We start from the raw sequence: 20,377 nt of genomic DNA, 5'->3' as shown, positions 1-20,377 counted from the left end.
GGGTGGCTCAGCGGTTGAGCATCTGCCTTCGGCTCAGGGCATGATCCTGGGGTCCCGGGATCCAGTCCCACATCGGGCTCCCTGCATGGGGCCTGCTTCTCCCTCTGCCTGTGTCTCTGCCTCTCTCTGTGTCTCTCATGAATGAATAAAATAAAATCTTAAAAAAAATAAAAATGAGTGCAGAAATTATACAGATTACTGAGTTTCAGGTCCCTTGCTTCCTGATAACAACCTGGCTTCTTCCCTGCCTTCCCAGAATATTCTATAACTCCTAGCATAGCCCAGCATTCACAGGGTACCATGCAAGTGAGGGGTCCTTCCTAGCTTCAAGGGAAATCTGTGTCTGGCCCTAGGCATCTTTAAAAAACAAAAAAACCCTACCTGATTCTAAAGAGCAGCCTGATAAAGGACCTCTGATCTCTATATTGCGTTCATGCCCTCCACAGGACAGAAGAACCTCTCACTAAGTGGCCAATCCACCCTCTGGGGCCTAACCTCTCCCAGAACATATGCACACATCCTAGTCATGTCCACTGGGAACATGAGCCACCATCTTGCCTCAGTCAATCATCAGATATTTATTGAAGCACCTGCCATGCACTTGACCCTGAGCTGGATGCTTTGGGGTGGGAAGGAGATGAAAAGACCCAGACCCTATCCTAAGATGAGCTCAATATGTAGGAAAAGTTAACTTAGAACAGTGTTGCTGTCAGTGACCTCATTGCTGGGTCATTACTTTGTTTTGCCTTTCCTGGGATGCACTTTTTTTAGGCCCTTGGGAGGGTTTTGACAAATCTCTCCTAAAATGAGGTGCATGAGAACTTGCTTCAACAAGAATTTGGGTAGAGTGGATTTGAGGTGACTATTTAAGGTAAATTATAACATGAAAGGTATCTCAGAATCATTAGTTATTAGGAAAATATAATTTAAAATCACAACGAGATACTTGCAGGTGCCTACTAGAATGACTAATATAAAGTGCTGGCCGCGAGAACTGTAACCCACATACACTGCTGATAAGAATGCAAAATGGCACATCCACTCTGGAAAATATTTGGGCAATTTCCTTTTTTTTTTTAAGATTTTATTTATTTATTCCTGAGGAACACAGAGAGAGAGGCAAAGACACAGGCAGAGGGAGAAGAAGGCTCCCTTTGGAGAGCCCAATGCAGGACTCGATCCCAGGACCCCAGGATCATGACCTGAGCCGAAGGCAGACACTCAACCATTGAGCCACCCAGGTGTCCCTTGGGCAATTTCTCATAAAGTTAAATATATAACCAAGGACCAAAGAATTTCACTCCTACCTACCCAAGAGAAATAAAAATTTATGCCCAAAGACTTATACATGAATTTTCACAGCAGCGTTGTTCCCAGAGCCAAAAGGGGAAACACCAACATATGTAAATCCTGGAGAATGAACTGGGGTTCATCCATGGTATACCACTTAACAATAAAAAGGAACAAACTGCCAATCCATGGGACAACGTAGGTGAATCTCAAAAGCATTGTGCAAAATGAGAGAAGCCACTAACAAGAAACTGCTTACTAAATGATCTCATTTATATGAGATTCTGGAAAAAAACAATAATAGCAGTGAAAATAAGATCAGTGATTGGGGGGTCTGGGAGCTGGAAAGGAAGAATAACAAGAAAAGAGCAAGAAGGAATTTTTAGGGGCAGTGGAATTATTATATATCTTGATTGTGGTAATGGTTACATGACCGTTCACATTTGTCAAAACTCAGCATGGTACACATTAAAAAGATGAATTTCTCTGAATGTAAATTATACCTTAATAAGCCTGACTTCTTAAAAATTAAAATAAATGATAAATATCAATTAGGATAAACAGTGCATTCTTAGAATAAGGACAGCTGTCAGGTTAGAGGATGACACTTAGAGGAAACAGTAACCAAGGAGCTTTCCACTCCGCAAGTTGGCTCAGGTCTTTATTCCCATACGCTATGTCCGCAGTGGTTGCTGAACGGTACCTAGCATCGGGCACTGCTCAAAGCCAAGCTTCTACACAGTCATGGGGCATTCCCTGGGCCTCCCTGTCAGCAGTTGCCCCACCAGTAATAGTGGCCTGAGTCCCCTGCTGCTGTCTGTTCTCGTACGGAGGAAGCGTGTGTTCAGGACTGGCACTCCCCACCCACACTCCAGGCCTCCCCTGGGTCTCCATGGTTATCACCCGCCAAGAGGAGAATGTAATGTTTCGGGTTGCACCAACCCCTCATTTTAAAACAAAAGCCTAATGAAAGGGCAGGTGTGCCCGGAGCCCTCTGTGATTAGCTGTAATTCTTGGCAGAGTGTGACATGCTTATTCTTCTGAATTAGCACAGGGCACAAGGCATTTACCACGGTGCTAATTGCTATTGGATGAAAACAAGCAGCCCCAGTATGTGGGCATGAGGCAAGACAAAACAGATGCCAAAGCCATTCAGAGCCATACCCTGCATTGGGCGCTGCGCTGGTGGCTGAGAACACGTTTGTCTAAATGTCAGTCTCCTGTGGGTAGGGTGTGGGGAGGCAAGGCTGGAAGCCAACATGATTCTGGTTGGGTAACTGGGCAACCGCACACCCTCCTTCCTCCCCTCTGATACAGTCAACACTTGCGTTCACTGCTGTTCTTTATATTCATGTAGAGTTAGGGAAATAATGTGCACATTCTAAAGCATCTCCCCCTAAACTCCACAGGATATGGAATTTCCTCTGGAAGGGAGCAATTGTGCTCAAGCAAAGCCAATCGTAGGCGAAGTTTAACTCATCTACCAGACTTCTTCAAAAATGCGAATGTAAGAGAAATGACAGATTCAGTGTCATTTACTGTGGAAAAAAGCCTGTGCATATACCACTTCTTCATTTTTTTTTCTTGTCTTCCTCCAAATCACCAAAGACATGTGGAGATAGACATACCAGATCTTCTAAAATCTTCCAAATATAGTCATGGAGGCCAATCATAGAGTTAATATCACTGTCCATTTTTATCAGCAGATATTCCCAGAGGTGGTGATGAGGGGACTTCATTAATTGAAAAGTAAAATATTCTTCTTTATGGTTCTTAAACACTTTTCCTATAATTTAAAAATAAAACTCTGGGAAAAATAAAATGGGAAAAATTCACTTAATGAAGGGTAGCTTTTCACCTTCAAGGTAAACGGAATCAGTGCTGAGTCTTTCAGATTCTTCTGGAGTCAACTGGGTCTGCTCCTAAGAGTCTAGTCCAGCTGCCCCTCAAGGCTACCACAGGCTGGACCAGGCCTGCTGATGGAGCCCTCTCTCAGGCAGAAAGAAGCCTGGACCAAAGGCGTCATGACAGGTTGTCATGGCTCAAAAGGGAAAATGCTTCCTGTAACATCCTTTGTATAAGGAAGCTCCATATTTTAGTGACTGTCCTATTTTCAAGGAGGGGATTCTATGTTGTTCAACAACAACAATAACAACAACCATCACCACCATAGGCCCAATATGGTATCACTCAGATTTCCCAAAGCAGAGCTTTGTACATAATCTAATTGCAGTTTCAGCCTACCCCAGAAATGTAGTCTTAACCAATCAGAACTTTCTCGGTCAGGCCAATGAGCCTGCCACTTGGATTCTCTCCATCCATACCTACCCCCCATCCCCATCCCAGCAAAAACACTGAGACCATCTGCATGACAAGATGCTTTGCTTTTCCCCCTAAGGGAAAGCCACCTAAAGTAATCCTTTCCTTCTGCCAATAACTTTCTAGACCCACCTTCCTTCTATAAAACCCTTTGATTTAGTACCTCCCATGGGCTTCACGTCAGAGCCCCCTCTAGATCGGGGTTGCAGATGGGATGCTGCCCCATTCTGGAATCATTTCATAAAGCTAATTAGATCTTTAAAATTTACTTGGCTGAATGTTTATTATTTAACAAGATAAATACAGATCTGAGCCTGGTTAGTAATCACCAGGGACTACTTTGTATGCCCAAATTCTACTTCTCCCAAACCTCAGCATTGAAGCCTGGCTGCCCATCACAGTTTGGGGTGATCATGTTGAAGCCATGTGTCTCCTGATTAAACCAGATAACCCCCCAAGACCCTGGACCCCTGGACTGCAGTGGACATTCCCCAACTGCAGATAGAAGCAATGGGTATTCCACAAGAAACCGAAGGGAAAGATGGTTAATTAAAGTGCTTGCTTGATGCAATTTAAAATGGATCAGAGCTCACTTCTTCTTGCCTTGCTCGATTCCCAGTCAAGTTCCTCTGCCTTAGATAGTTTTTTCCCCCACTCAACTACACCACACTCCCACAAAAATGTGACCAAGCCACAAATCATGTTTTTGCTTTTTCATTACCAAGCACTCAACTGCAGGGCTATCCTGGAGGTGTACTGGCATTAGGCTTAGGATACCTGAGTTCACATCTCTTTTCTGGGTCTCAAAAACCAAGCAGTCATGGCCAAATCCCTTATGCGCTTAGAGTCTGTCTTTGCATCTGTAAAATGGGGACACAATGATGAATATTTCTCCTTCACAAAAGCCTTGTGAAAATTCTAGGTAATAACAACACCTCTCATGGTGGCTAGCACCTCATAGCTTTTCAGGTATTTCTTGAATTGCAATGGGGAAAGTGTAGATATTATCTTGTATTTAAGTTTGCTTCAAAAAGGGAACTATATAGGGGCACCTGGGTGGCTCAGTAGTTTAAGCGTCTGACTCTTGATTTCGGCTCAGTTCAGGATCTCAGGATCACGAGATAGAGCCCCACATGGGACTCTGCTTGAGATTCTCTTCCTCTTCCCCTCCCCCTGCTCTTTCTCTCTTTCTCTCTCTCTCTCTCTCTTTCTGTCTGTGTATCTGTCTCTCTCTCAAAAATAAATAAATCTTTTTTTAAAAGGAAGCTGAGGGATCCCTGGGTGGCACAGCGGTTTAGCGCCTGCCTTTGGCCCAGGGCGCGATCCTGGAGACCCGGAATCGAATCCCACTTCGGGCTCCCGGTGCATGGAGCCTGCTTCTCCCTCTGCCTGTGTCTCTGCCTCTCTCTCTCTCACTGTGTGCCTATCATAAATAAATAAAATAAAATAATTTAAAAAAATAAAAGGGAGCTGAATAGTCATTCTTGAAAGTGTGTAGTAGTTCATGCCCCCAACCCCAACAAACAGCAGAATTTGTAATGCTAGGCTTATAGAAACACTGGCACCCAGAAAGGAATCCAGCTTGAGCTGCCTACTGGGTGCTGCTGGCAACAGGCAAACAAGCTTTGCTGTGAGTATTGTTTTGCTTGTGGCACCTAAAGGTTACATTTGCATTTGTAATCACTGCCCTGTCACGTTTTTGATAAATTGAAGAGCAGCCAGTTCTCTTGAAAAACTTGAGTCCCCTCACAGTAAAGAGTAGGAGGTTTGTTCTCCAAACTGACTGCCCCAACTGCCACGTTTCCTCCATTCTCCATTAGCAGTTGAGAGAGTGGTCAGGTTTGGGAAATTCCTGCTGAAGATAAAGTAGCTCATGTGACGCCCACACCCGGAGGCTGTTTACATTTATATTACTGTCCTTGGGAAATCTTGTTTTTCCCTTTGGGGACATTTGTGCTTTGGCCAGCAGACCTCAACTCCCATGAGGACTAGAAGCTGAACCACTTTCTGATGTCTCTTGTCAGATCACTGCAACCATTTTTATACAAATGCCCAGAAACTTCCATTTAAAGTGGAAGATCTCCATGTGGGACAGAAAACCAACCAGGGAAATTCCAAAAGGGCCGATAAGGTCATGAACCAGAGTTTCCAGGGTGACAACACAGAGATTTCCTCGTTCCTCCTTTGAAGCACCTTTCAAAAGTACCAAATACCCCACAGGCTGATGGGAGTGGTCAAAACCACTTTCCTCCAACCTGAGTGATCAAAGCATCTCAGTTCAGTCCAAGAGTCCTGTGAAGAAACTTGCCATTCACACAAAACCAATGTGCAATTCAAGAATGATGGAGTTCTGAACGCTGTGTCCAGCACCAAGTGAGAAGCCAGGGAATGACTCCAGTGAGAAGGAACAGCCTCCATTGTGACCCCAGCCCACTCTCTGCTGGGCCTCTCCTCCCCTCATGATTTCTGGGTCCCCAGCTGACTCCACTCTTGTCTCCTGAGCCCGTTTTTCCTTTGCCTTGTGCACCTGGCCTCCTGGTAATGGAGGAGCCAGAACTTCCTAAGACTGTGATGAGAAGAATCTTGGGACTTTAATCAGGAGCCTAGTATCTTTACAACTGTATGAGAGCAGTTAGAAAGAAAGTCTTAAAAGGGAAAAATGAAAAAAAAAAAAAAAAAAAAAAGCCTGAACTCAGAGGGATGGGGAGTGGGTGTAGGCTACAGGTATGAAATTTAATGGGAACCGGAAACCCTTAATTGATTTCTAGAAATGGAAATGAGCACCTTGAAAGAACAGGGGTGGGAGTGGGTGTTGTTAATGAAAGCCAAGTAAAAGGGAAATGAGGGAGGAAAGGGAGATGATAAATGAAAATTTGGGATCATATGACTCAAGGAAATCATTCCCTGGCTTTCATTTTCATAGGATGTTCTCCTCTGTTTGCACAGCACCTCCCAGGCAGTGCCCATGAAGCCCCCTCCCTTTTATTCCTACAGGAATAATCTAACAACATATTTGCATTCCAGTCTAGAGTCTGTGAAAGAAGAGGTGGGATAGGAGGGCTCTCCAGCCAGCAGTTTCCTGGGTCCTGTGCCAATCCCTCTTGCTGTTGTTCAGCTCAAGTTCCGTGGGATGGCTGGGCTGGCTGGACAGCTAGGGTAGCTCTGCTGGTCTGGACCAACTCGATTGATTTTTGTGGTCTGCTGGTGGCTTGGCTGGAGTTGGATGATCTAGGGAGGGGGCATTTCACTCACGTGTCTGGCACTTGGCCAGCTGGTTGTTGGTCTAAGAGGACCTCCACTGGGACTTCTTGTCTGCACTCTATGCGGTCTCTCATCCTCCCACAGGCTAACCTAAGCCTTATCCTAGAGCAGCAGTGTCCAAGAGAGTGAGAGCAGAAGCTGCAAGACCCTTTGAGGCGGAGGCTCAGATCTCACACAACCTCAATTCTGCTATATTTGAAGAGTGGGGAAATAGATTTATCCCCTTGATGGGAGGAGCTACAAGGTGTGTAGTCATTTACAGTGTAACACAGCTGGCAATCCCACCACTGATGTTCTAGGGTTGTATCTACTTTCGTTGACTATGCCATGTTGGACCACCACTTTTTCTCCTTGAGTCCCATCTTTATCTCTTCATCACCTGGAAAATAAGAGACATGAATTAGATTATCTTTGAGGGCCCTTCTAGCTCTAAAATTTCATGATGATAAGAATTAAAACTTAACAAGTATTGGGGAAGATGTAGAGAAATTGGAAAATTTGTACATTGTTGATAGGAAGGTAATATGTTACAGCCCCTGTGGAAAACAGTAGAGGGGTGGGTGCCTGGCTGGCTCAGGCAGTAGAGCATGTGACTCTCGATCTCAGGGTTATGACTTCAAGTCCCACACTGGGGACAGAGATTACTTAAAAATAAAATCTTAAAAAAAAAAGAGAGAGAGAAAGAAAGAAAAGAGTGATGTTTCTCAAAAAAATTAAAAATAGACTTCCAGGATCCCTGGGTGGCGCAACGGTTTAGCGTCTGCCTTTGGCCCAGGGCGCGATCCTGGAGACCCGGGATCGAATCCCACGTCAGGTTCCCGGTGCATGGAGCCTGCTTCTCCCTCTGCCTATGTCTCTGTCTCTCTCTCTCTCTGTATCTATCATAAATAAATAAAAATTTTAAAAAAAATAGACTTCCATATGATCTAGCAATCCTACTTCTGGATATTTGTTGAAAAGAATTGAAATCAGGATCCTAAAAATATATTAGCACTCCCATATTCATTGCAACACTAATCACAATAGTCAAGATGTAGAAACAACCTAAATGTACTTTTATGGATGAATAGATAAAGAAAATGTGGTTTCTACACACAATGGAGCATTATTCAGCCTTAAAAAGAAATTCTGCAATAATTTCAAATGCAGCAACATGGATAAATGTAGAAGTCATGATGCTAAGTGAAATAAGCCAGTCACAAAAGGATAAATACTGCATGATTCCACTTACATGAGGTGTCTGAAATAGTTAAATTCATGGTAGCAGAGAATGTAATGGTTAGTTGCTATGGGGACTTACAAATCAGTAGGTGTAAAGTTTCACTCATACAAGATGAATAAGTTCTGGAGATCCATTGTACATACAAGGTTGTAGCTATAGTTAACAATACTGTATTTATTGTACACTTAAAATTTTGTTGAGCATGGATCACATATGAAATGTTCTTACCATAATAAAATTAAGATAAAAACAAATTATAGCTTATATCTATCAAGTGATTACCATGTGTCAGCATGGTTTTAAGTGCTTCACAGGTAATAACTCATGACCTGTAATCCTCACAGCTATCCTAGGAGCCCCACTTTACAGGATAGGAAACTGAGGCACAAACCGGTTAAATAACTTGCCCTGTCACAGAGCTAGAGTGGCAGAACCAGAATATGAACACAGTTCCCTGACTCCGAAACCTGTGGTCTTAACTGCTAGGTTGTGTGGCCTGCCTAAAGCATCACCATTCTTACCTGAAGCATTGAATAACAACAATGCATTAAAGATGATCTACTTAAGGACTGCTCCTTAATGTGCTCCTGTGCTTTTAAAGGTTCTTTTCCTGAAACTCAAGTATAAAACATAATTTTCCTCTCAACTTCCTTCTCTTATAACTTTATCCATCCTTCTGCCCATTTTTTCATTCAACAGATAGTTCTCAAATTCACATATATATGAGAATGTGTCATGACTGGCAGTCATATTAGCTTGACACTTTGTGTCTTCACTCTTGCTTCAATTTCCTTTCCTCTGGCTTCTGGGTTGATGATATTATAACCATATAACAGATGGAGAAGTTAAATCATAAAAGTATCATAAGACTGTTTATATTTATACTAAGAGATACTTATCCAATTGTAGTTATGCTTTTAGCTCACCTGTTGTCCCAGAAAACAGATTTCCTCTTTTGATATTTGAGTTCGTAATACTTTATATTAAAATAATACTTCATTTTATGTTTTATAGTATTTTTTAAATATTTTATTTAATGAATAAATGAGAGACACAGAGAGAGTGGCAGAGACACAGGCAGAGGGAGAAGCAGGCTCCATGGAGGGAGCCCGATGTGGGACTCCATCCTGGGTTTCCAGGATCACGCTCTGGGCCAAAGGTGGTGCTAAAACCACCCAGGCTGCCCTGTTTTATAGTATTTTTTAAGGCTTCATATGATTCCAAATTTAAATGGTACAAGAAAGTTTATGATGAAAGCTTTCTTCCCTCTGTTGTACCCAAATGGCCCAAATCTTCTACCCGTAGTCAATATTTTTGGGGTTTTGTAAGCTTTTCCAGTGCTATTTTATGCATTTATCAGCAAGCATATACACATATATATGTGTATATGTTTTCCCCTTTTAGCACAAACTGGTACATAGTTTACCAGTAACAAACTGGATACATAGTTCTATAAATTGATTTTTTTAATGTAACAGTCTACTTTGGAAATAATTTCTCAATCTTTTATGGATGCATAGTATTCAATTACATGGACCTAAATTATTTAACCCTCTTGATGAACCTTCAGGTTGTATCTAGCCCTTTGCTATTCTATATAATGCTGCAATTAATTATTTCTACATAAATCTTGTTTAAATGTATAGGTATATCTGTTGCAGAAACTTCTGAAGGAGAAACCACTAAGTTAAAAGTTAGGTCACCCATTATAAAGAACACACCTAGCACTTGTATCTTGGTTTCTAAATACCATTCTCCCCTCAAAAAAACCAAGGCTCCTTAGAAAATGGTCAGTTCCAGAACAGGAGCTGGGCAGGCATGAGATGAACCTGGGGCATCTTAACAGTGCCAGAAAGTAAGGAAGTGCTAAAGAATAATGGAGGGTATATCAAAAGGACACAGAAGTCAGCTTGAATGAGTGTTCACTGACCAGGCGTGAAGCAATTTGGTCATGATAACTAAGGACAGTAACCCAATCTGAGTCTGACCTGATATAAATAGAATATCACCATAGTCACAAAATATCTCCCCAAAATACTAACTTACAAAGGAAAAAGCAGTAACTTGGCAGATGCCACCATAACCAAGTGATCAAAATAACATGGCCAGTAGTGGGACAAAGTGACATCAAGTGTGTACTGCCTGAGAACACAACATGACTTCCAAAAATGCATACTTTCCATCTAATTATAGGAAACATCAGACAAGCCAAAAGTAAGGGATATTCTACAAAATAACTAAACAATACTCTTCAAAACCTCCAGCAAGACAAAAAAAGACTGAAAAATTCGTCCCTGTTAAATGGGACTAAAGAGACAGGACAACTAAGTATAACACATGACTCTGGATTGGATCTTGGAAGAGGAAGAAAATACTTTCTTTTATGAAGGACATTTACTGGGGAGTGGATTAAATTTGAATAAGATATGTGGGTTATATAATAGTATTTTGTTGATGCTAATTTCTTAGTTTTTTATAACTTTTCAATGGTTAATAATGCAATGTCTTTGTAGAAAATTTTCAGAGGTAAAATCATTTTGGAAAGATAATATATGTGTGTGTACATTTATGATGCTTATAGATACAGATACGTACAAATGAAAGAGAGAAGGAGGAGGGAAGAGAAGGAGAAATTGAGAATTATAATGCAAATATTATAAAACACTAACGTTTTGGCAATATGGGTCACACTAAGAATTCTTTTCACTATATTTGTGAGTTTTCTGTAATTGTGAGATTCTTTAAGTTAAAAGAAATACATGTGCATTTGAAATTTTGATAGATTTTGTCAAACTGCCTGCTATAGAAGCTGCAAAGACTCTCTCCCCCCACCAGCCATGCAGGAAAGTGGCACTTGATATTTACAAAATATACTCACGCACTACGCCAGAAGAATTTATTACTACTCATACGAATACGCAAAGGTATTTTCTCCATTTTACATAACTGAAGCTTCCAGCAGTGTAGACAGTAAGAGGAGTAGTTAAGAACACAAGGTTTTGAAATAATAATTATATGCTATTTCGCCCTAATCAGGCTGGCAAACATAAAGTTTGAAAATACTGAGCATTGGCAGGGATGTAAAGAAATGAAAACTCTTACAGTCTGTTGGAGGGAGTGTAATTTAGTGCAATCATTGTGTGGAGTGATTTGGCAATATTTAATACAGTTGAAGATGTGCACAGCCTGCAACCCAGCGATCCCATTTTGAGATGTGTGTCCTAGAGAAACTCTTACACACATGCAGCTGTATTCCCAGCCATGCAACTGAGGATAGTAAAAATGGGAGACAAACTAAATGCCCACCAAGAGGGGAATGGTTGAACATATTGTGGCCTGTTCCATACAATACTGTAATTAAAATAAAAGTATTAGTGAAATAGTTTCAGCATAGAAGAAAACTCTAAATATAAGGTTGAGTAAAGAAAGCAAATTGCAGAAGCAAGTGTCCCCTTTCTATGCATTCTGGAGTGCTATATATGGTTTGTGAACATACATACACATGGAAGGTGTATAAAATCTTTCCCAGGGAATTTATAGTACCAGCTTCAATAGAATGGTTATTTAGGTAAGGAAGTGAGAGGAACAGAATGAAAGGGGGAGACTCATCTGTATCTGTAGCACTTTATTGCCAAAAAAAAAAAGATACAAAGTAAATATGACAAAAATATTAACATTTGTTAAATTCAGAGTACTAAGTACGTAGGTATTCTTAGATTATTCTCTTTGCTTTTTATAATGTTTAAAATATAGCAAAAGAAAAAAGTGGGGAACAGTGAACATGTGCCTTCATGTCAAAAATCCTGGGTTCAAATCTCCAACACTTACCAATTGTATACATAGGGTGTTTTCCTGGCATCTGTGGACTTCAATTTCACCCTGTATAAAATGTGTGTAGTATTGCTTACTTTGAAATGCTGGTTTCAAGACTGAATGTGATGTATATAAAGCTCTACCACGACACGCTAATAAGTGCTCAAAACTAGTAGGTATTACTATATCCAGTAATTCTCAACAAGGGACAATTTTGCCTCCCCCACAGGGGACATTTGGCCGTGGCAATGTCTAGACACATGTCTGATTGCCACAACTAGGAATCACTCATGGCATTCTAATAAGTAGAGGCCAGAGACGATGCTAAACATCTTGTGATGCGCAGGATAGTTCTCCTCACAGCAAAGAATTATTTGGCTCCACATCTCAGTAGTGTCAGGATTCAGAAATTCTGCTCTTTCAAAGTGGTCCAGAATTTGAACTGGACCTCTTGATTCCCAGTTGCCGCTACAACACATGATGCTATAAGAACACAGACTTTCTATTAAATGACTTACATAACTGGTGATGGGTATTCACCCTCATTCTAACCAATCAGCTTCCGAATGGGTAAAATACACTACAGAGCAGAACAACTGCCTGGCATAATAAAAATCTTCATAAATATTGAATGAATGAATGAATGAATGAATGAACAAGTCAGTGAATAGTGCAGCCTCTTAAATTGTGAAGATCTAATCACTATCCTTGGCATAACTTCTCTGATTGTCCATTCATTTAAAATGAGAAGTCTACTCAGTTTTCAGTTTAATATATAAAGAGAAGAACAAGTGAATGAGAAGTTCTCAGAGCCTGGTCAGAGGGGTCTTCTATGAACTATGAAGAGGGGTCTAACTATGAACTAACCTTCCAGCGGCCCTTGTCAAGGCACATCTGGAATTTGCTAAAACGAAGAACCCTTCAGCTTCAATTTGCCATGGCCACACAAAGTAAAATGAGAAATTAACCTAAAGATGAAGAGTATAATTGACATTTAAATCTGATTTGGTTCTAGCATAGCTTATGAAGAGTGCTTATTATTTTAATGCAGCATCAGGAATAAATACAATTTCTTGCAATTGTTTGCTCTTTGTTTTATCTCAGGCACTGATTTGGGGGAACCTGGACATTGTGGTTGTTCAAAGGACAACTATGAATCCCTTCTATCATCTTCTTCACTATGGATTTTAGAGAGGGTAAGTACCATTTCTTTCTGAATGTTTGCTTTGACAATACTGAAGATCTCACCAATTACCTCAAAGGGTATAAAACTTTTAAAAACAACTCAGCCATATTCTAATTTCTACTTATGTGTGTATGTATCCAACTGGACTCGTGGTTTGGTTTCCACAAACCATACGGTATAGTAAATGCAAAAGGCACAGTAACTAGATTTTGCTTCTAGTCTTGACTTTCCACCTTTAACTGGCTGAGTGACTTTGAGAAGGTTACCTAAGCCCTCAATTTCTTCATCTGCCAAATGAAAGGTTTGGGTTGGATTATTTAGAAAGTATTTCTCTCAACTTCTTAATGTCACACCCTCAGGAAGATTGAAAGGCAATGATTTAAAGCAGTGACTTTCAAAATATAATGGGCAGTACATCTGCTTCTATCACTGGAGTGCTTGCTAAACATGGGCATTTCTCGAGTTCCATGCCATACCTACCAAGTCAGAATCTCTGAAGGCTAAATAGCAGAAATCTGCCTTTTTGAAAGACTCCTCAGATAAACTGAATGCACAGTGACATTTGAGAACCACTGTCTTAACCACTTAAGCGTCCTTCTGTTTACATGTCATTTAGTTCTGTGGGATGTGATGAGCTAGGTCTGGGCCAGGCAGCAACTGGCTGGAATCACTTGTATTCATAGAAGAATTAACAAGGTCGGCATTGATGGCTGTTTTACCTTTTGTTTCTTGGCTCTGTACTTTCCCCTTTGGCTCAGTCCTCTCCTCAACACTACTTTGGCCAGATCTAGGTGTCTTACATGGGCTCCTTGGATCTCCTCCCCTTGGCTGCAGTTGAATGAGAGTAAAATCCTTTTGGAAATTACCATTAAAGGATGGCATCTCTTCTAGACTCTATTCAAAATGTGATCCTGTTTGTGTGTGTCACTCCCAGAGATGTCTGGAGTTATTGCCTCCTCATCTTACAATGGCTTTGCCATCAGTCTTTTGCTATGGAGGGTTGGGCTTTGCTCCCAAGGATGTCATCACTATGAAATAACTAAGGGGATGTGGACAAAGATTAATCATGTTTGTGTGGAACCAAGATGGCAGACTTCTAGAGAGAAGGGGCTGTGCCCTGAGATCCCAAATCAGACAGCACCAGACCATGCTCAGAGCTCTGGACTGAGAGTCAGAAAAGCATTCGACTGCGCTATAATCTGGTTCAGTGGCCAGTACAGCATCCTTGGCATTTCAGGCTTTCTAGGTTGTGTGCCTAAACCCTCAAGGAGTCATAGGCAGCCCTGAAGAGACTTATATCTTAAAGGAAAGCTAAAGCCTGGCTTTGAAATAAAACAAGGTCTCCCAGTACTGCCTGCAGAGACTTCCTATGAGGACTAGTATACTTGCTCAGTGGGGTGACTGTTGTTCTTCTCCAGAGCTTTACCAGATACTATTTTCTGGCATCAAATAAAGGGAAGTGGAGCTTTAAGAACATAGTGCTGCTGCTGTCTGCTGTGGGTCAGGCATAAAACTCTTCTCCCAAATCACGCAAGACATTGGATGTGATATGTCAGGTAAGGAACTAACAAGTGCCCCTTCATGAGAGAACCACTTGCCCATAAAGAGCGTTCCAGATGACACCCACTGCTGGCTGGGGATGGATGTGGGCTTTATTTGATTTGGGATTGATTTATTTGTTTGCTTTGCTTCTAGAACAGCATAACTTGGATTTAATGTCTCAAATACTGAATCCAATATTTCTAGGTTCACTGACTTGTTATTATTTAGCATTTATGAAGTATATGTCAATGCACTTGGTGCTTTACAATGACTCATAAAAAGGCATGATCCTGGTTGTTGAGCATACGGTTGCTATCAGTTGAATTACTGCCTACGTGAAAATGATCACAGGACAGATCTGGATATCCTTTGCCCAGAAAACAACTATATATCTGGGTTCCTCACTGCATCCTAATCCAAACAGAGGAAGGGTAGCTGCTGCTACCATTTTGTTAGCAGTATCTTGATACAGTGGAGGCATCATATAGTTCCTGATACTAAGGAAAAGCTTAGCAAATGTGGATGGATGGATGGATGGATGGATGGCGGGGGGCTCTCTCTTCAGTGGATATATGTCATTTCCTATTTGTCCCTCCACCTAATGGCTTTATTTATGCATTTACAAACCTTGTGGTTATAGACCTGGTTGACTTGGAAGGGAACTGTCACTTAAGTGGCCTTTTGCATTGGAGATGAAATCAATATATCTATGATGTGGACAGAAACATAATGAGAAACAGATTACCCCAAATCATATGAACTTGTTAACAATATTATATCAATATCAATTTCTTGGTTTTAATTATATAAGATGTTACCACTGGAGAAAGCAGGGTGAAGGGTTTGGGGGAAATCTCTATACTATTTTTGCATCCTCCTGTGAGTCTGAACATCATCTACACGTCTTTGTAGCTACCTCTTTGCCTATATCTTCCATTCACTAGGCCTTCCACTAATAATAGCAGCCCAAGTATGTCCATTCAGGACTTCCAAAAAAGCAGAAGCTAAAATAGATTTAGACATGTGAGAGATTTATTGGGAAAAATGCCTGGGAAGCATAAAGTGAGAGGGAGTCAGGCAGGAAGAATCTTCAAACTGCCAGGCAGTTCTAATACCTGTAAAAGGAGAGAGGGAGGAGGGATTGGGGAGGAAGAGCCTCAGACTGCAGAGAAAGGTCAGAGGAAAAATTCACCCAAGCCGATGAGGAGTCCCTGAGCAAGCTTAACTCTGAGAGGAGTCCCACATGGGGGAAGGGGGTACCTCCAATAAGGTTAGTCCTCACTGGAGCAGCCCGGAAGCAGCCTGGGACACATATTGGGTAAATCCAAAGGTGCAAACACTTCAGGAGACTGTCGGTCAGCTATGCTTCCAGAGCAGGTTACCTTAAAGGGAGAGCTGAGCCTCCAAGGCCATCATACCAGGCAATGTTTTTCTCTCAGTCCTCTGGCTGTTCTATCCAGTCCTTAGTGACCTTGACCCCTTGTCCCTCAGTTGGACACATACTCTAACTCCCAAACCAGAGTGAACTCCACCATCTGCTGCTTCTATGTATCTGCCTCCTGCCCACACATAGTTTTTAAAAAGTCATACAGTGAGCCAGTTGATCCACCATATGTGTCATCCAACATCAGGTAGCCCTCATTCCCCCCAGTATCTTTCACCGTCCTCCTCCTGTTGACTCTATGTCACACTTCTCACTGTGTTGATTGCAACCCTGCTGCACTTGGATGGAGTACACATGCGGCCCACACTGTGGCTGTTTGCTGGATGGCCTACCCCCATGCACTCCCTAAGTGCTCCTCTCACCATCTCCACATCTATAGATTTCTTCATCCTTTTCTCCTTTCTTTAAGTGTTGGAGGAAGAAAGGCCCTTCTCCCCCAACACTTCATCTTGTACTGTGCCTTCCATGACCTTTCACCTTATCTCTCACCTCCTTCCTCTCCAGATGTTCTCTGCCTTTGGCTTCTAGGCCATGTTGCTCTCATCTCTCTTCCTCTGTCTGACTTCATCCTTTCTGACTCCTAATTGCCTCTAAATGTAAATGTCCCCCACCCCCAGGACTCTGTCTCTATCACTCTATATCTGACTCTACATTCTTCGCTATTTCCATGACTTTGACTCTCCATGTTCTGCAGAAGCTCTAGACCCCCCTCTAGCTTCCCTCTCAAACTCCTGTTTCCCAACAGTATTCTGAAGCATCTTGCCAGAGCTTCAAATGCCCTCCCACATGCTCTTCTCCTCCCAGCCTTCCTGTTTCTCCTCGTGAGACCCCATTCTGTCACTCACCCGGATTGGTTTCTTGTAGTCATCTTAACCCTTGACATCCATCCCTCTGGCCTTCCTCCACAGAGCCTCTCCCAGCCTCTACATGCCCATGGTCACTGCCCTCCTTCCAGCCCTCACTACCTGTCCTTCAGGTTCCTGTAGACATCTCCAAAGTGGCCTTTCCACTTGAGTCTTCCTCCTTCCAGGCCATAATAGTCACTGTTTCATTTTCCTAAAAGCATAGTTTTCATTATATTCCTTTTGTGCTGAAAAACCTTTGATGGCTTTACATTGTGTATTCCACTCCTTCCTGCCTGGTAGCTAAAAATAATCTCCTCCCAACTAAACTGCCATATTTTTTTCTGAATGCCTTTCTTTTAGCGCTTATTATTAACTGATTACTAACAGGCTAATTCTCCCAGTTCTGTGCCCCACCCCTCACTGATCTCCAAAGAAATAAAGATGTGTGTGTGTGTGTGTGTGTGTGTGGTCTTATTCCTAACCTATTTCTGTATGTTTTTACCTGGAGCAACCAGCTTCCTAGAAAGGACACAGGAGTAAAGCATTCTGTTGGGTTCTACTCTTAAATAATGTAGTGACTAGGAGCAAAGCTCTGGGATCCACTTGCCTGGGTTCAAATCCTATAATCTTTGTACATATAATTTCCCTCTGAGTCTTGAGTTTCTTCATCTATAAAATAGGCTAATAACTATGTAGTGCCATAGGATTATTACGATGACTACCTAAAGTAATGCACGTTAACAGCCTTAGAACCATGCTTGGCACCTAACGGCGCTCAGTGTTAGCTATTGTTATTACCATCATCATTATTGTTTTATCACGCTTGCAGCATGACATTATCCACAGCTTAATTAGTCACTGTTTGGCACAAGAGACTAACTTGGGAATTATACACAACTGGTGAATTAATATCCTGAGTACTTCCACTAAGACATCAGGCTAATAATTTTTGGTACTTTAGATAACCCATGATGGGTCCCAGAGGATCCTGAAACCAAGAATCTACATTTTTCCCAGTAAGAATGGATTTTTTTTTTAACTTTTAGCTTTCCATAGTTTAATGTAACAGCTTCCAGTACTGGACAACTGTAAGCAGAGCTGAAGAAGGAAAGAAAGTCCTATTGACACAGAAATCTGTTCCCCCACATATGAGATAACACACATGGTTAAGGCTGTAAATGAAACCAAGGACCTGGCAAAGGTGGTAAAAGATAAAATGTAGGAAGAGGGAGGGGCTATATTAGAGGAAGTTTTAAAAAAGCAATTTGAAGCAAGTCAATTCTAACAAAGACATTAAAATGAGGGTGAAAACTGGGCAGCTAGACGATTGTACGACATAGCAAATATAATTAATGTCACTGAATTGTAGACTAAAAGTGTCACATTTTATGTTATATATAGTCACACAATAAAAAAGTAAGTACAGGGATCCCTGGGTGGCGCAGCGGTTTGGCGCCTGCCTTTGGCCCAGGGCGCGATCCTGGAGACCCAGGATCGAATCCCACGTCGGGCTTCCGGTGCATGGAGCCTGCTTCTCCCTCTGCCTGTGTCTCTGCCTCTCTCTCTCTCTGTGACTATCATGAATAAATAAATAAAATCTTTAAAAAAAAAAAAAAAAAAGTAAGTACACACACCAGAAAAATGAGACAGCTAAAATGTATAGCAATTTATAATAATGGTTTTATTTCAGATATGTTTTTTATATGACACATCTGCTTATGTCAGCATAGTGTTCATTGGGCATCTACTACGTACAAGCACTGTGTTTGGTATATTGTATCATGGTATGTAGCTATATATTTTTTTATACTCACATGATCATTACTGTTGATGACAGAATTGTATTACCCATGAAAGTGTAAATGTCTATCAATGCAATCATCATAGACCTATGGGCAAAGTACACTTGTCTTTATTGAAGCACAAGAAAGATAAGGACTTGACTTCAACATTGCTTGAAAAGAACCTTCTGCTTTAAACTTAGACAACTCAAGTATGAACCAACCAGCATCTATATACTTATAAGATCCTTAGATCACATAGGTGATATCACCTCCATTTAGAAGCTTGGTTGCTTTTGGACTCCTCTGCATATTTAGGGAGAGGAAAGGGATAATGACTCTGTCTGATATAAATGATCATCTTAGAGTCTGTCCCCAACTCTCTTTCCCTAGCTGGAAGAGGAAAAAAAAAAAGGAATAAGAAAGGAATAAGAACAGGAGTAGTGATGCTTATGGAAGAGCTTCTTATAATGGGAAGGAGAATCAAGCAGACTTACCAAAGGTAGGCAGGTTACACTTTGGTTAAATTTGATTTTGGTAGCAACATTTAAAGCTTTGGTAGACACAAAAGTTTATTTTTACTGTAAAATGTAATGTATATTAGAAAGAGCACATACATATAGTTTAATGTATAATCATAAAGCAAATGAGTATGTAACTGCCTCCCAGGTCAAAGCATGGGACATTGACATCCCTTCAGAAATTCCAGCCCCCACTGTAAGTTCCTTCTTGATCATACCTCCTTCTCCAGTATTGATAACCATTTTCCTGAATTTTATGGTCATCACTTCCTTGCTTTTCTTCAGGGTTTTTGTTGTTGTTGTTGTTGTCATTTGTGTCTTGCTTCTTTTCTTGCTTCTTTTCTTCAACATGATGACTATAAGGAATGTTCTTCAACATGGAATGCATTCATTTTCTTTAGTCTAATATTCTGTTATGTAAGTAGTATGCACAGTATTGCTGTTGATGCATACGTGGTTGTTGCTGTGACATTTTTGTCCTGTGTCCTGTGCCCATGCTCACAGATTTCTCTCAGGTGGTACTTCTACTTGAGAAATCATTACCATCACCCTGCAGGTTCACAGATGATGAGGCTCCATCCTCAGAGTGTCTGATTAGATGGAACACGGGTAGCATTTGAGAGTTCACATTTCTAAGAAGTTCCCAGGTGTTGCTGATGCTATCAGCCAGGAATAGGGACCACACTTTGAGAGCCACTGATTTAAGTTATTGGGAGGGATTGGGGGGGGGTGGTCAAGGAACATGCATCTATTCAGCTTTACTAATTAACGAAAATCTGTTTTCCAAAATAGTATCAATATAGTATATGAGTATCCCATTGTTGTGTCACACCCATACCGACACTTGTTATTGCCAGAATTCAATTTTTGCCAAGTCAGGGGGTGTAGAAGTGGCCTCTCATTGTAGCTTATTTTGCATTTCCTTAATTCCAATGAATTTGAGCACTGACTGGCCATTTGGATTTTGTGTGTGTGTGTGTGTGTGTGTGTGTGTGTGTGTGTGTGTGTGTGAAGTCTCTATTCAGTCATCTGCCCATTTTTTGGTGGGTTATCTGTCATTTTCTTACTGATATGTCAGTTATATTTATTGAAAAAAACACGATAAAAATTTCATTAATGCTTAAAACTTTTTAAAAAGTCTCAGTATAGTTTA

The 20,377-nt window shown here is 41.2% G+C and overlaps 1 protein-coding gene across 20 annotated transcripts in view; it reads left to right on the top strand.

Moving 5' to 3' along the window:
- ZFHX3 (zinc finger homeobox 3) overlaps nt 1-20,377 on the top strand; it is a 525,132-nt gene that overhangs the window by 103,811 nt on the left and 400,944 nt on the right. For 16 of the 20 annotated variants that reach the window (XR_007410986.1, XM_049110732.1, XM_049110739.1 and 13 more), the window contains one exon: nt 13,010-13,101. The gene's annotated coding sequence lies outside the window, so the exon portion shown is untranslated. Of the gene's footprint in view, nt 1-2,699; nt 2,798-13,009; nt 13,102-20,377 lie in introns of all 20 variants that reach the window. The other 4 variants (XM_049110736.1, XM_049110741.1, XM_049110738.1 and 1 more) reach the window with 1 other exon arrangement.

Source organism: Canis lupus, chromosome 5 (assembly GCF_003254725.2).
Source record: "Canis lupus dingo isolate Sandy chromosome 5, ASM325472v2, whole genome shotgun sequence".
Lineage (NCBI taxonomy): Eukaryota > Metazoa > Chordata > Mammalia > Carnivora > Canidae > Canis > Canis lupus.
The sequence above is the reverse complement of the archived record's forward strand: the minus strand, read 5'-3'. Positions and strand labels throughout refer to the sequence as shown.